The sequence below is a fragment of the Rattus norvegicus genome, chromosome 6, assembly GCF_021556685.1.
Source record: "Rattus norvegicus strain SHRSP/BbbUtx chromosome 6, alternate assembly SHRSP_T2T, whole genome shotgun sequence".
Lineage (NCBI taxonomy): Eukaryota > Metazoa > Chordata > Mammalia > Rodentia > Muridae > Rattus > Rattus norvegicus.
Window position 1 is genome coordinate 141,850,584 of NC_141539.1, and position 16,976 is coordinate 141,867,559.

Consider the following 16,976-nt stretch of genomic DNA (forward strand, 5'->3'; position numbering starts at 1 on the left):
GCATATTCATGAACAGGATGCATCTGAGATAAGGACCTACTCCTACTGGAGAAGGGTTATCCGGGTCAGAAATCAGGTTGTTGAAGCCCAGGTCCTAATCCTGTCTGAGGAAATTCATCCCTTACCCCATCAATGAGCCTTGTTCTGAGGCTGAGGATGTAACAAAAGGACTGTGCTTTAACAATATTTGCTTCCAGAGACAGTGTCCCCTCTTCTGACAAAAAAGCAACTTTCAAAAACAGCTAAGATATTAGAATTTACAGCTTCCTTTTTTTTTCAGAAAACCTGCTAGACAAATTCTAAAAGAGCTGTAACACTTTACAGCTTCCTTTCAAAACATACAATTTACAATTTTTCCCAACATGTTATATACTAAAAAAAAAGTCACCCTAATGACCAAAGGTAAATATACTTCAGAATCATTTGTATATGAATGATTATTGTAGCACTATCACAATAACTAAATTGTGGAAATAAACTTTGTATTTTCAATAGAAATTTGCACCAAGAAAACATGACTGACAGACAGACAGATGGATACATGAGAGATATTGATTGATATAGATATATCAAAAATGTACATCTTGGAAGAGTTTAACAAAGATTCTTCACAGTGCTTGAACATGGAACTGTTACATGTCAATCACAAGAGGTACATGTGGGTAAAGAAAGGAACTCCCAGAGTATAAAATATCCCCTCCACACCCACATCTCTCCGCAGTAAATACTAGGTTCCACTCTGCCCCCTGCTGGTCATGAACTTATCTGCAGGTATATTTCCTATTGTTTACTCTGAAGTTGCCCAGTCTAACTTGAGTAGTAACATATCCCTGAACCTAGTGTGCTTGCAGGGTTCAGCTGCAGGGAGAAATGGCTCTGGTTTGTTTGTAGACAATAACTGATGTCTCAGTGTGTGAATTTGAGTTGGTTCTACATTAATGACACTCTTAAAGTCATTGTCTTTTCTACTGGCAGCAGGATCCAGAACTAGGAGTTACCAGTTGTAAAAAGTTGTTATCAGGAGAGATCATGGCCTTTGTTGGTTTCATCAGGCTTTATTGCATAAGAGCATCTGAGGACAGAAGAACAACAGTGAAGCTCAAGCCCAGATGCACTGCCCCATGTTTCCATATATAAATTAATGGAACAGTCAAATAAAACAAAAAGAAGAACAACTGAGGTATTCACAGAAAAACTAACAGTCCAAAAAAATTCACATTGATAAGGAAGTAGAAATAAAGCTCATGTATTCTGCACCTCAATCTGTTTCCAAACCTGCATGGGTCTCCATTAAATTTGATAAAGGCAGATAGGATATCCAATGTCATGAATCCTAATGGTTGAGGCATATGCACACTTAGAAAGCTTTATCTCTACCTGATTAGCTTTCCAGTCCATGGTCCTCTTATTATTGGTAGAGCAAGTATTATGAAAGCTTTTGAGGAGATAATGTTGCAAAAATGAAAGATAGATTTGGAATATTTCCCCAGGGATTAGAGAAAACAATAGCACTATGTAAGAATATATGTACATATGTATTTAACTATCTGAGGTAAAGCTACTCATATTAAAATGAAAATACTATATGAATGCAGAATATTATTATCTTGTGCTCTAACTTCAGGTTCACAAATTGGATGCACCTAATATTGCACGATAGAACAAGCAGGAGCTCGTGAATGCCTGCTCTACCTTTCATAGCTGGTAGAGTACATGCAATATCCTATGAATTGTCAGTGTACATGGCATCAATGGCCTCAGGGCATCAATGACTTTTTATAATAGAAGAAGAGTTATACATGCAATCCATAATGATAGATGGTTGTATCTTAGCATTTCAGAACCCCTATTGCACTGAAGAACATCTATAATGCTATGTGCTATGCTTCACACTCCAGTATATTGGATGTTGATGGCTCTCATAGGTTACAATGTGCAGCCCTACTTAAATAGTATGGATTTGCATAGATGTCCTCCTCTTATAATGTAATCCATTCACAAATTTATAGCATTCCTACTGGCCTCCATCTGCCTTCCCCCACCCCTGGAGGTAAGGGTGTGCAACAGCATTCCTTACTGAAACAATGCCCCAAGAGAGTTAATCTTCCCATAATATTGTCTATCCTAAATTCATGGTGAATCTACCACTTTTGCTCCAATAACCGGTCAAAAACAGACCCAACAGGAGCCAACAGGGCACAGGAAATACAAAGCAGCCAGAGACAGGATTCATTTTGTTTCCATCAGCACCCCTGAAGTAAGCATGTGACACAGCTCTCAACAACCAAATACTGCCTGGAGAGAGCTGTTTTCTGAGGAGTGCTAACACACATAGGCTCACAGGCTCACAGGCTCATAGGAGGCAAGAGCTCTAGTTACAGACAGTAAGACCAAATAACACCAGGAAAAAAAAAAACAGATGGAGACAGGCAAGCATAAGGAACTTAGCAACATAAACCAAGGCTACTTGGCATACTCAGAAACAAGTTCTCCCACCATAGCAAGTCCTGCATACCAAAACACATGAAAAAGCAAGAGTCTGATATATAGTTATATCTCATGTTGATGATAGAGGACTTTAAGAAGGACATAAATAACTCGCTGAAAAAAAATACAGACGAACACAGGTAAAACGGTAGAAGCCCTTAAAGAGGAAACACAAAAATCACTTTAAAAATTCAGGAAAGTACAAAGAGGTGAAGGAATTGAAAAAAGGACAGTCAGGATCAAAAATAAAAATAAAAACAGTAGAGAAATCACAAAGGGAAAATAACTTGGAGATCGAAAACCTATGAAAAAACCAGGAGTCATGAGGATCGATGCAAGCATAACCCACAGAATAAAAGGTATAGAATAAAGAATATTAGGAACAGAAGATACCATAGAAAACATTAACAAAACAGTCAAAGAAAATGGAAAGTGAAAAACTCCTAACCCAAAATATTCAGGAAATCCAGGACACAATAAGACCAAATTTAAGGATAATAGAGATATAAGCCAACAAGGATACCCAACTTAAAGAGCCAGTAAATATCTTCAACAAAATTATAGAAGAAATCATCCCTAACTTAAAGAAATAGATGCCCATAAACATAAAAGAAGCCTACAGAACTCCAAATCAATTGGACCAAAAATAAGAAAGTACTCCCATCACACAATAATCAAAACACCAAATGCACAAAACTAAGAAAGAGTATTAAAAGAAGCAAGGGGAAATGGTCAAGTAACATAAAAGCAGACCTTTCAGAATTACACTAGATTTCTCAACAGACACTAAAAGCCTGAAGATCCTGGACAGATGTCATACAGAATTAAAACAAATAAAAAAATACCAGCCCAGTATACTATACCCAGAAAAACTCTGAATTAACAAAGATGGAGAAACCAAGATATTCCATGACAAAACCAAATTAAACAAAATATCTTTCCAAAAATCCAGCCCTATAAAGGATAATAGATGAATAACTACAATATAAGTAGGGAAAATGCACCTTAGAAAAAGTAAGAAAGTAATCATCTTTCAACAAGTTCAAAATAAGGTAGCCAGACAAACATAATTCCATCTCCATAATAACAGGAAACAGCGATCACTTTTCCTTAATATCTCTTAACATCAATTAACTGAATTCCCCAATAAAAAGAATTAGACTAACAGACTGAACACACAAATAGGTCCTAACATTTTACTGCACACAGGAAAAACACTTCAGTGACAAAGGCAGATATTACATTAGAGAAAATAACTGGAGAAAATTTTTCCAAGCAAATTGTCCTGAGAAATAAACTGTAGTAACCATTGTAATATCTAACAAAATCAACATTCCACCAAAATTAATTAAAAAAAAGGTAAGTAAGGACATCTCATACTCATCAAAGATAAAAAAAATCTACCAAGATGAACTCTCAATTCTTATCATCCATGCTCCAAATGCAAGGGCATCCACATTAATAAGGAAACTTAGAAAGAGCAGGAAATAAACAAACTCAGCCAAGTGAAATAAAACGAACTAAAAACTAGGAACAGGTTCTTTGAGAAAATAAATAACATAAATAAAACCTTATCCAGACCAACCAGAGAACACAGAGCCAGTACCCAAATTAACAAAATCACAAATGAAAACACAGACATAACTTTAGAAAATAAGGATATTCAAAAAATCATCAGATTCCCAATACAAAAACCTATACTCAACATAAGTAGAAAATCTGAAACTAATGCAAAATTTTCTAGACAGATACCTGGTACCCATGTTAAATCATGATCAGATAAAACATATCAACTGTCTGATATCCCCTAAAAAATAGAAGAAATCACTAAAAGTCTCCCAACAAAAAAAATTGCAAGACCAGATAAGATTAGTTCATTATTCTATCAGAGCTTGGAAGAAGACCAAATATCAATAGTGGTCAAACTATTATACAAATAGGAACAGAAGGAACACTATTTAATTCATTCTAGGAAGCCACAGGTGTGCTTATACCTAAACCTCACAAACCCCCAACAAAGAAACAGAACATCAGACTAATTTCCCTTATGAAAACCAGGAGCCAACATCAAACTAAATGAAGAGTAACTTGAAGCAATCTCACTTAGAGACTAGACAAGGCTGTACAATCTCCCCCTGCCTATTCCATAAAATACTCAAAGTACTAGCAAGAGCAATTAGACAACAAAAGATCAAAGTGATACCGATTGGAAAGGAAGAAGTCAAAATATCACTATTTGCAGATGAGATCATAGTGTGCATAAATGACCACAAAACACAAACAAGAGAAAATTAAACCTGGAAAAACATCTTCAGCAACATGACTGAACATTAAATTAACTCAAATCAGTATCTTTCCTATACTAAAGTGATAAACAGGCTGAGAAAGAAATTAGGAAAATGACATCCTTCAAAATAGTCACAAATAATGTAAAACACCTTGGTGTGATTCTATGCAAGCAAATTAACAATCAATATGGCAAGGAATTCAAGTCTATGAAGAAAGATATTGAAGAAGATCTCAGAAAATGGAAAGGTCTCCCATGCTCATGGATTGGCATGCTTAATATAGTAAAAATGTCCATCTTGCCCAAGCAATCTACAGATTCAATGCAATCCCCAACAAAGTTCCAACTCAATTCTTCATAGAGTTAAAAATGGTAATTTGCAAACTCATTTGGAATAACAGAAAAACCCAGAGTAGCAAAAACTATTCTCAACAATAAAAGAACTTCTGGGGGAATCAACATCCTGACCACAAATAGTAATAATGTGTGTAAGGAATCATTGCCTTAAAATGATTCTGTATAGGTTCTGAGAAAATGTCTGAGCACTGAAACATGTAATGCTCTCTACAGATTCTTACATGACCTTCAGTAAAATAAGACAATGAAAGATCAGTAGAGCAATAGGCAACTGAGCAGAAGTTACTGGAAACTCAAAACTAGGTTTATATAAGCATGCCAGAAAAAACAAACATGTTTTATCTTTCTTTGGTGTTTGAACTTATTGAAAAGTAACGAATTTATAAAATTTAGGACCCCTTTTCCGAGTTTACTTCATTTAATTTCCTATAAAATTGAAAAAGGTGTTTTAAACAGTATGCTCAGATAATACATTTCTTCTTCCCAGCACTTCGAAGATGTTCATTCTCTTGCTACCGACACTACTTCACAGCCTTTCTTCCTCTTGGTATTTAAAAAGCACAAACAAAATATAAAAAACAAGAATCGTTTTCTATCTATTTCTCCTACATTTATCTTCCTCTCCATCTCCATTTCTCTCTCTCTCCCTCCCTCTCTCTCCCTCCCTCCTCTCTCTCTCTCTCTCTCTCTCTCTCTCTCTCTCTCTCTCTCCCTCCCTCTCTCTCTCTCTCTCTCCCTCTCTCTCTCTCTCTCTCTCTCTCTCTCTCTCTCTCTCTCTCTCTCTCTCTCTCTCTGTGTGTGTGTGTGTGTGTGTGTGTGTGTACTGAAGGTTAACATTTAATTATTTTGAATTATCTGTATTGGGATTTGTGGCCTAAGACTTAGTGGAACCATAACTCTGAGCCACACAATGTAGGCACCAAACATCCTTCACCTTTATAAAACAAAGCACAGACAAACTCATTTCTGGACATCTTTAAAAGTACCTAGGTTGAATGTCAGGAATAGAATGCACTTAAGAGCAAACAGGAAATAACAGAGGCCAGTAGGAAACCCAAAACCTGTTATAAAAGGAAGGAACAAAGCTGAGAACCAACCTAAAATACTGCAGAGCTGAAAACTGAGGCTGTGTCAATGTGCATTGCAAGCACAGTACTATGTGACAGTATCAGCAGTGTCCCAACTATTGATCTGGAGGAATGCTTTATCCTAGGAAACTGTGAGCCGACTCTTCCAAGATAGGTTCTAGCACTTATCATTATCCCACCAAATTCTTGCCAGCCACTTCAGAATCTTCCCTAAGGTCTGACAGATCCAGTACCTTTTCCAGAAGTGCTCAGTGAAAACTCAAAGAAAGAGTATATCAGACTGAGGGTATGGAAAGGCTGCAGTATATCAGGGCCAGACTCTTTCAGAGTAAACTGGGACAGGACATCTGTGGAAAAATGAATGGGGAGAAGTTAAGGTTGTCATAGGGTGAAAATAGCGAAGTTCATCCCTTAAGAAGCCTTGGCACTCACATAGGGGACAATCAGCAGTAGAAATGAGGAAGTAAGCCTGTCCATGTTTGCACACCAGTGAGAACTAAGGCTCAACTTTGGGTTTTCAACCCAAAGTTGGATGGAGCTAGGAGAAATTTGCACTCCCTTATTGGGTACTCTCTCTGATGGTGTACTTAAGATTTAGGACTCAAGAGGAATGAATTTGTAATAGAAAGCACAGGTGCCCTCAAAGGAACTTACAAATTATCCCCCAAAAGAGTAGCTAACTGAAGATCAGAGTCATCACAATAAAAGACTTCTTATGAGTGCTGTATAGAAGCATCAAGTCTGAGAGAGATCCTTAGTGTGTCATAAAGGGTCATGACTCTGTTCACTTGTCCAGGGATCATTGCTTTGTGTTTTTAAATGTAGGCCAAAGGAAGAATTCGAAGCTTTGACATTCCACTTGCCTTAGTCTTGCTTTGTGGCTGCTGCCATAGAATGCCTCCTGACTCTTGTCATAACATATTTTCTTACATAGGCACACGAACACTCACACACAAACACACACACACACACACACACACAATGTACAGATAGTATACTCTTTTTGTAGAGTGTAAGACTAAGAGTTACTTATAGGCTAACAGCGTTGAGTGCTATCATTTCACAGAAGACAGTGAGGTTTCATTGACTTTACTTATTTGTCATTTCCCTGGCTCACATTTTCCTGATTCATGTTACTCAACAGCGAGTGCCTTCATCCTTATACTACACTTATTTGTGACAAATTTAAAAGAAAAAATATTGTTTGCTTGTTCAGTCCTATAAGATGTTCAGGATCCTGGAGGACAGTACAGTGGACGGAAGGTGATTGAATTCACACACTGGGATTGGGGGATGTTTTACAGTGCTTCAGGTAAGTTAAAAAACAATGTATTTCACCTTATTGTTGTCCCTACTAATCTTTAGAGCAAAAAAATGAATATAAAATTTGATTTGAAATACCTAAATTTGGATAATTTCATAGTGAATTTTTGGTATCAACATAATTAAATTCATGGAAGTAGATATGAGTGAACTACTGATTTCCACAAAGAAAGCTGCATGGAAAACACACACATTTTTATGAATAAAATATTTTTTTAGTTAAAAGCTTTTGAAAGATGAAGATATCAATATTTGTATAAACCATGAAATTTATCTTACCACAAAGTTGTAACAACATAGTAAAAATAAACCAAAACCAGAATGTTGAGTGCCAGCTTAGACACCAAAACCCTAGGTTAGTATGAGCAATAAGATGTGAACTAACGTTTGTGTCCTTTTTCTCCCAGGTTATTAGCATTGCTGAGACTTTTCTTCTATATTTGAATCATGTGTTTTGATAATAAGAAAGGAAATAAGAGAATATCTGTTATTGTCCCTTTGCAATTCCATTATACCACAGTTGCACAAAAGTCCTTATCAAAGACAGTCAGTAGGAAGGGTTCACAAGAAGCAATACATCAGGGAATGATATTGGAGCCTGGGTAAGTTGTCAGGTTTTAGAGAAGAGAGAAAAGAACTGCTCTTCTGGAATAAGGGAAATATAGACAAAAACTCTTCTGAGAGAGATCATCATATCTTACCAGTACTACAGATGTTATATTTTAGACACTTTGTCCATGGAGGAAATAAAAGTGTGATGTTGACTTAAGTCTATGATATGAGTTGCACTATATGTGGATATTTGCCCTGAATTTATAGATTGGCTCAGAATACTTTCAAGTCTGGGATTAAACATCTAATAATAAGTATGATCAGTGTTGTACAAAAATTAAAGTTTTGGATGTATACTATAAGCTTATTCTAACAATGTTATATAGATAAAAAGGACCCTCCCGATTCTTAAAAAGTATAAATTACTGTAGAAACTTTAGAGCATGTCACTTGCACAAAATTTCCCTGAATGACTTTATATTGTTCAAAATTCCAGATATTAGATATACTCAAGCCAAGATTTTATTTAATGTATTTCAAATCTGTGCTGTAGGCATGACTAGTTCTCCCTGTTTATCAGAGTGACATGTGAATGGCAAAACTCTGCAATGGAAACAATAGTTAGATAAAATAAAATGATCAATTCACCCTTCAGAAATTCTTGAGCATTTGGATTGAGAATGGTGGTACTATTATGTGAGGAAAATATGTTATAAGTTGATGGGTTGAGGAATGGGATTGAAGATATGTACAGAGTATAGCAATAACCAGACATTTGTTTACATGAAGTAGGAAGTCTGCTACTAGAGGCAAGATCTAGTCCTCTGAGATGAAATGTAATCCAGTCATTAGTATGTGAATTTGGAAAGGAATAAAAGAAAATGAATCCTTAATGAGCAATCATCATTAAACTCAGGAACCCTGATAGTAATTCTAAATACAGCATTAGATCTGATTCTTAATCAGATTAAAAAAAAATGTTCTGCAAGTAAAGCTAAAACCCAGGATGAATGTGTTCATTAACTTGGACAGCACACCAAATTAAAAAATCTCAGACCTGCTGGTCTGTATACCTAAGAAAATCCTCTGAGATGTGCACTGTGCAGGGAAGTGGGGGATCTAGAACTGCAGGAACATTCAAGCAAAGGGGAAAGGGGAGTTGGATCAAGGCTCACTTCCATGGCTGCTGCTATGGGGATACAGTGCTACATGGCAGACAGACTGAGACAACCAGGTTGAGTGCAATTGCCACTATTGCTCTGGCTAGAGTCAACAGGGAGGGGCTTCTCCTCAAGAAAAGGAGGTGCAGCAGCTATAAACTTATGTCAGAGCGACTAGGCCTGAAGTGATCATCCTGAACCCTCGATTTTCCACCTGTGAAAGATTCTAGACAGTGCTCTTTTCCCCAGAAAGTGTTACAGCTCTTAAATGACAGAATCTCTCAGACAATCTGTGATACAGTAATTATCACACACTTCTATTCCTTCTGAATAAAACCATGTATATATTTTGTAGTGGGTTGGGGGTCTGACAGCAGTTGCTTACTATTTGTTTGGTCTGAGATACTAAAGATTCCTCATCTGCATGTGGTGGTGCTCGGAGCACTCTGCGTATGTGACTGATTGTCATGATTCTCTCAATGGGGGTGCTGTGGTCATGTGACAGGAGCCTGGTTGAATGGATTTGAAGTACCTACCATCCTCTGGCATTTATGAGGTTCAGGGGCTTCCAACACACTCAACCTTATCAAGTTTCCAAGCACAGTCCACTGTTCTTCAGCTCCTCCTTCTGTTTTAGATTAAGAAGTGCCACCATAATAGCCATCTCGATGTTGAGAATAATTTGGTATTTAATCAAGAGCTGAATAGCAGTGATCATTGCAATGATACTCTTCTGGTGATTTAAAAAAATGCATGAGGCAGTGTGCCAAAAGAAGAAAGGCTCCAATGACTACTGCAGGTCAATGGACTAGAAGAAGCCAAGCTAACAAGGGGTTAGAGTACCAAAGTCTTGGAAGCGCAGACTACCCCAAGAGGTTCCCCTGGATGTCTTTGTGCATTTGTACATCTTGTACTACCAACCCAGATTCACTGAAATACAAGCAGCATTCCTTTCCCAAAAAAGGAAATTGCTTCCCTGTACAGTGTACAGGAAGTCTAAGGATTCCTTTTTGAATAACAACTTCTGCAAAGGAGGTTATATGGCTTTGAACTTATTTAAGACTGTCTGCAGTAGAGGTCATTGTCTGAACAAGCTGGTCCCCAAAGTCACTGGCCAGATGTTGTTTTTGGACAGGGGCTGCTCTAAAAGTTCCTTCCACACCCTGTTGGAAAGTGAGGCCCAGTGAAATGAGCAGATGGATGAAGATATCTCTCGTCTTTTGGCTACTTCCCATCTCCAAGGTGATTGCTTCAGGTTCCTAGAGATAAACTGTGGAAAAATTTTCACGTGAATGAGGACTCTTTCAAGGGAACATTAATATAGGACCCTATAGTGCCTTTGCACAAGGTAGAGCAGGGGGCTTAACATATACCAATTTGGCCAAATTCATGTCATGGGCATATGTAAGATGGAGTTTCAAGGAGGGTTGTACAAGGCAAGAAGGAATGGGAGAAAAATGGAGAGAAATGGAGCTAATCACAGGTGAGGTCCTGAAAACTGTGAACAGATAAAGCTGGTCTTCAAATCCAGACTCTTTTAATAACTTTTTATAAATGCATATGTGTGGTGCAATGGTATGGTGTTGGTATGAGGACATCATTCCTTCTACGACTTCAGCATTCTTGACTTCAACAAAGACAGTCTCTTATTGATTTTATTTCTTATTATCTCTTATCCAGAGCTACAAAATCACACAAAGGTTTGATACTACACTTTTACTTAAAACTTTACTATAAACAAAAACTGTGATAAAAACCAAAATGTAATGGAATCCATGTGATGCGAAGTGCCTGGCTTCTCCCTAATTTCATTCCCTGAGCTGAGAGCCTCAAATGATACTGGGGGACACATTTAAACCTGGTGATCTACACCCCCCAGAATAGCTTGTTGGGCTCAAAACTCTGAATAAAACATGGAGGATAGTACTCCAAAGTAAAAACCATATTCTCCAGCTGAGGAAATCCTCCTGTTGATGGATGAATGACAGACAGATTTACATATACTGTTAATGGTAGTGATGATAACTTCCTGATTAATATTAAATGCTTAAATCCTTATAAATATTAAAAGCATTAATAAGAATGCTTTGAGGCATTCTTTAAGATGGTCACGCAATTGATCTCTGCGGTTTCAATAACGCTCATAGGTAACGAATGAAATACACATGTGCAATAATGATTAACGAAGGATAGTTACATACAATGGTAATTTAATATAAATGTGTGCTCCAAAGTAGCTAGAAAATATGCTCTCCTGCCAGGAATTGAGTAGTGTTCCCATGGACCCACATCCTCATCAGTATTAGCTGTCGTTTGCGGTTTTGATCTTAATCATTCTGACATCTGTAAGATGGAATCCCACACTCATTTTGATTTGCATTTCACTGTTGCATAAGGACGTTGAGCATTGATTTAACTACTTCTCTGCCATTAGTGATTTCTTTGTTTAGATCTATAACCCACTTTTATTTTTTCATCTTTATTAACTTGAGTATTTCATATTTACATTTCGATTGTTATTCCCCTTCCCGGTTTCCAGGCCAACAGCTCCCTCCCCTTTTTTATAGCTGTTCCCCTCCACTTCCTCCCCCCATTATCACCCTCCCCCAACAATCACGTTCACTGGGGGTTCACTCTTGGCAGGACCAATGACTTCCCCTTACACTGGTGTCTTACTAGGCTATTCATTGCTACGTATGTAGTTGGAGTCCAGGGTCAGTTCATGTATAATCTTTGTGTAGTGGCTTAGTCCCTGGAAGCTCTAGTTCCTTGGCATTGTTGTACATATGGGGTCTGGAGCCCCTTCAAGCTCTCTCAGTCCTTTCTAAGATTCCTAAAATGGGGATCCTGTTCTGAGTTCAGTGGATTAATGATGGCATTCCCCTATGTATTTGCTGTATATTGGCTATGTTGCTCAAGACAGATCTACATCCGGTTCCTGTCAGCCTGCACTTCTTTTGCTTCATCCATCTTGTCTAATTGGGTGGCTGTGTATGTATGGGCCACATGTGGGGCAGTCTCTGAATGGGTGCTCCTTCTGCCTCCGTTCTAAACTTTGCCTCCCTATTTTCTCCAAAGAATATTCTTATTCCCCTATTAAAGGAGTGAAGTATTCAAATTTTGATCATACTTCTTGAGTTTCATGTGTTCAGTCCATCTAGGGGTAATTCAAGCATTTGGACTAATATCCACTTATCAATGAACACATACCATATGTGTTTTTTGGTGATTGTGTTACCTCACTCAGGATGATATTTTCCAGTTCCATCCATTTGCCTATGAATTTCATAAAGTCATTGTTTTTGATATCAGAGAAATATTCCAATGTGTAGATGTACCACATTTTCTGTATCCATTCCTCTGTTGAAGGGCATCTGGGTTCTTTCCAGCTTCTGGCTATTATAAATAAGGCTGCTATGAACTTAGTGGAGCATGTGTCTTTGTTATATGTTGGGGCATCTTTTGGCAATATGCCCAAGAGGAGTATAGCTGGGTCCTCAGGTAGTTCAATGTCCAGTTTTCTGAGGAACCTCCATACTGATTTTCTGAATGTTTGTAGCAGTCTGCACTCCCAACAACAATGCAGGAGTGTTCTTCTTTCTGAAAAACCTAGCCAGCATTTGCTGTCACCTGAGTTTTTGATCTTAGCCATTCTCACTGGTGTGAGGTGAAATCTCAGGGTTGTTTTGATTTGCATTTCCCTTATGACTAAAGATGTTGAACATTTCTTTAGATGGTTCTCAGCCATTAGCCATTCCTCAGCTGTGAATTCTTTAGCTCTGAACCCCATTTTTAGTGGGGATATTTGCCTCTCTGCGCTCTAACTTCTTGATTTATTTGTATATTTTAGATATAAGACCTCTCTATCAGTTGTAGGTTTGGTAAGGATCTTTTCCCAATCTGTTGGTTGCCGTTTTGTCGTAACAACAGTGTCTGTTGCTTTACAGAAGCTTTGCAGTTTTATGAGATCAAATTTGTCCATTTTTGATCTTAGAGCATAAACCACTTGTGTTTTGTTCAGGAAATTTTCTCCAGTGATCGAGATGCTTCCCCACTCTTTCTTCTATTAGTTTGAGTGTATCTGGTTTGATATGGAACTCCTTGGTCCACTTGGACTTAAGCTTTGTACAGGGTGATTAGCACAGATGGATCTGCATTCTTCTACATGCCAACCTTCAGGTGAACCAGCACCATTTGCTGAAAATGCTATCTTCTTTCCATTGGATGGTTTTGGCTCTTTGTCAAAAATCAAGTGACCATAGGTTTGTGGGTTCATTTCCGGGTCTTCAGTTCTATTCCACTGGTCTATCTGTCTGTCTCTGTACCAATACCAAGCAGTTATTATCACTATTGCTCTATAATACTGCTTGAGTTCAGGGATAGTGATTCCCCCAGAATTCCTTTTATTGTTGAGGATAGTTTTAGCTATCCTGGGCTTTTTGTTATTCCAGATGAATTTTGAAAGTGTTCTGTTTAACTCTCTGAAGAATTAGGTTGGTATTTTGATGGGGATTGCTTGAATCTGTAGATTGCTTTTGGTAAAATGGCCATTTTTACTGTATTAATCCTGCCAATCCATGAGCATGGAAGATCTTTCCATCTTCTGAGGTCTTCTTCAATTTCTTTCTTCAGTGGCTTGAAGTACTTATCATACAGATCTTTCACTTGCTTGATTAAAGTCACATCGAGGTATTTTATATTATTTGGGACTATAATGAAGGGTGTTGTTTGGCTAATTTCTTTCTTGTCTTGTTCCTCCTTTGTGTAGAGGAAGGCTACTGATTTACTGAGTTAATTTTATACCCAGCCAGTTTACTGAAGGTGTTTATCAGGTTTAATATTTCTCTGGTGGAACTTTGGGGATCACTTAAACATACTAATATATCACCTGCAAATATTGATATTTTGACTTCTTTTCCAATCTGTATCCATTTGATCTCCTTTTGTGTTCTGATTGCTCTGGCTAGAACTTCAAGAACTATATTGAATAAGTAGGAAGAGAGTGGGCAGCCTTTTCTAGTCCCTGATTTTAGTGGGACTGCTTCAAGTTTCTCTCCATTTAATTTAATGTTAGCTACTCATTTGGTGTATATGGCTTTTACTATGTTTAGGTATGGCCCTTGAATTCCTATTCTTTTCAGGACTTTAATCATGAAGGTGTGTTGAATTTTGTCAAATGCTTTCTCAGCATCTAATTAAATGATCATGTGGTTTTTATCTTTCAATTTGTTTATATAATGGATTACATTGATGGTTTTCCGTGTATTAAACCATCCCTGCATGCCTGGGATGAATCCTACTTGATCATGGTGGATGATTGTTTTGATGTGCACTTGGATTCGGTTTGCCAGAATTTCATTGAGTATTTTTGAGTTGATATTCATAAGGGAAATTGGTGTGAAGTTCTCTTTCTTTGCTGGGTCTTTGGTGATTTAGGTATAAGAGTAATTGTGGCTTGAAAGAAGGAATTCGGTAGTGCTCCATTTGTTTCAATTTTGTGGATTAGTTTGGTTAGTATTTGTATGAGGTCTTCTATGAAGGTCTGATAGAATTCTGCACTGAACCCATCTGGACATGGGCTCTTTGTGGTTGGGAGACCCTTAATGACTGCTTCTATTTCTTTAGGAGTTATGGGGTTGTTTAAATGGTATATCTGTTCCTGATTTAACTTCAGTACCTGGGATCTGTCTAGGAAATTTTCCATTTCCTGCAGATTTTCAAGTTTTGTTGAACATAGGCTTTTGTAGTAGGAGCTGATGATTTTTTGAATTTCCACCGTTTCTGTAGTTATGTCTCCCTTTTCATTACTTATTTTTTAATTTGGACACACTCTCGTTGTCCTCTCCTATGTCTGGCTAAGGGTTTATTTATCTTGTGGATTTTCTCAAAGAACCAACTTTTGGTTCCGTTCATTCTTCTTATGGTCCTTTTTGTTTCTACTTGGTTGATTTCAGCCCTGAGTTTGATTATTTCCTGCCTTCTACTCCTCCTGGGTGTATTTACTTTTTTTGTTCTAGAAGTTTTAGGTGTGCTGTCAAGCTGCTGATATATGCTCTCTCCTGTTTCTTTCAGCAGGCACTCAGAGCTATGAGTTTTCCTCTTAGCACAGCTTTCACTATGTCCCATAAGTTTGGGTATGTTGTACCTTCATTTTCATATAATTCTAAGAAATCTTTAATTTCCTTCTTCATTTCTTCCTTGACCAGTTTAGCATTGAGTAGAGCATTGTTCAACTTCCATGTATATGTGGGCATTCTTCCCTTTTTGTTGTTGAACACCAGCTTTAGCCCATGGTGCTCTGATAGGAAACCTGGAATTATTTCTACCTTTCTGTTCTATTGAGGCCTGTTTTATGACAAATTACATGATCAGTTTTGGAGAAAGTATCATGAGGTGGTGAGAAGAAGGTATATCCTTTTTTTTTTTTTTGGATAAAATGTTCTATGAATATCTGTTAAGACCATTTGGTTCATGACTTCTCTTCACCTGTTTAAGTCTCTGTTTAATTTCTGTTTCCATGATCTGTCGATTGATGAGATTGGGGTGTTGAAATCTCCTACTATTATTGTGTGAGGTGCAATGTGTGTTTTGTGCTTTAGTATGGTTTCTTTTATGTATGTAGATGCCCATATATTTGGAGTATAGATATTTAGGATTGAGAGTTCATCTTGGATTTTTCCCTTGATGAGTATGAAGTGTCCTTCCTTATCTTTTTTGATGACTTTTTGTTGAAAATCGATTTTATTCGATATTAGAATGTCTACTCCAACTTGCTTCTTCAGAACATTTGCTTGGAAAGTTGTCTGTCTTTGTCTCTGATGTGTGTTTCCTGTAGGCAGCAGAAAGCAGGGTCCTCATTGCATATTCATTTTGTTAATCTATATCTTTTTATTGGGGATTTGAGTCCATTGATCTTGGTAGATATTAAGGAATAGTGATTGTTGCTTCCTGTTATATTCGTATTCCGATGTGAGATTATGTGTGTGCTTTTCTTCTCTTTGTTTTGTTGCCAAGATGATTAGTTTCTTGTTTTTGCTAGTGTGTAGCTTGCCTCCTCATGTTGGGCTTTACCATTTATTATCCTTTGTCTGGCTTTATTTGTATAAAAATATTGTGTAAAATTCCTTTTGTCATGGAATACCTTGGTTTCTCCATCTATGTTAATTGAGAGTTTTGCTGGATACTGTAACCTGGGCTTGCATTTGTGTTCTCTTAGGGTCTGTATGGCATCTGTCCAGGATCTTCTGGCTTTCATAGTGTCTGGTGAGAAGTCTAGTATGATTCTGATAGGTCTGTCTTCATATGTTACTTGACATTTTCCCTTACTGCTTTTAATATTCTTTCGTTGTTTTGTGCATTTCCTGTTTTAACTATTATGTAATGAGAAGAGTTTCTTTTCTGGTCCAATCTATTTGGAGTTCTGTAGGCTTCTTATATGTCTATGGGCATCTCTTTCTTTAGGTTTAGGGAGTTTTCTTCTATTATTTTGTTGAAGATATTTACTTGTCCTTTGAGCTGGAAGTCTTCATACTCTTCTATACCTATTATACTTAGGTTTGATCTTCTCATTGTGTCCTGGATTTCCTGTATGTTTTGGACCAGTGACTTTTTCCATTTTAAATTATCTTTGACCATTGTGTCGATGATTTCTATGGAATTTTCTGCTCCTGAGATTCTCTCTTCTATCTCTTGTATTCTGTTGGTGATGCTTGTATTTAGGGC

General features: G+C 37.4%; 1 non-coding gene across 1 annotated transcript; it reads right to left on the minus strand.

The window, feature by feature from the left end:
* Positions 1 to 258: 258 nt before the first annotated feature.
* LOC120093318 (U7 small nuclear RNA) lies at positions 259 to 319 on the minus strand. The gene has a single exon (XR_015623580.1). It is a non-coding gene; the product is annotated as a U7 small nuclear RNA (small nuclear RNA).
* Positions 320 to 16,976: the final 16,657 nt, after the last annotated feature.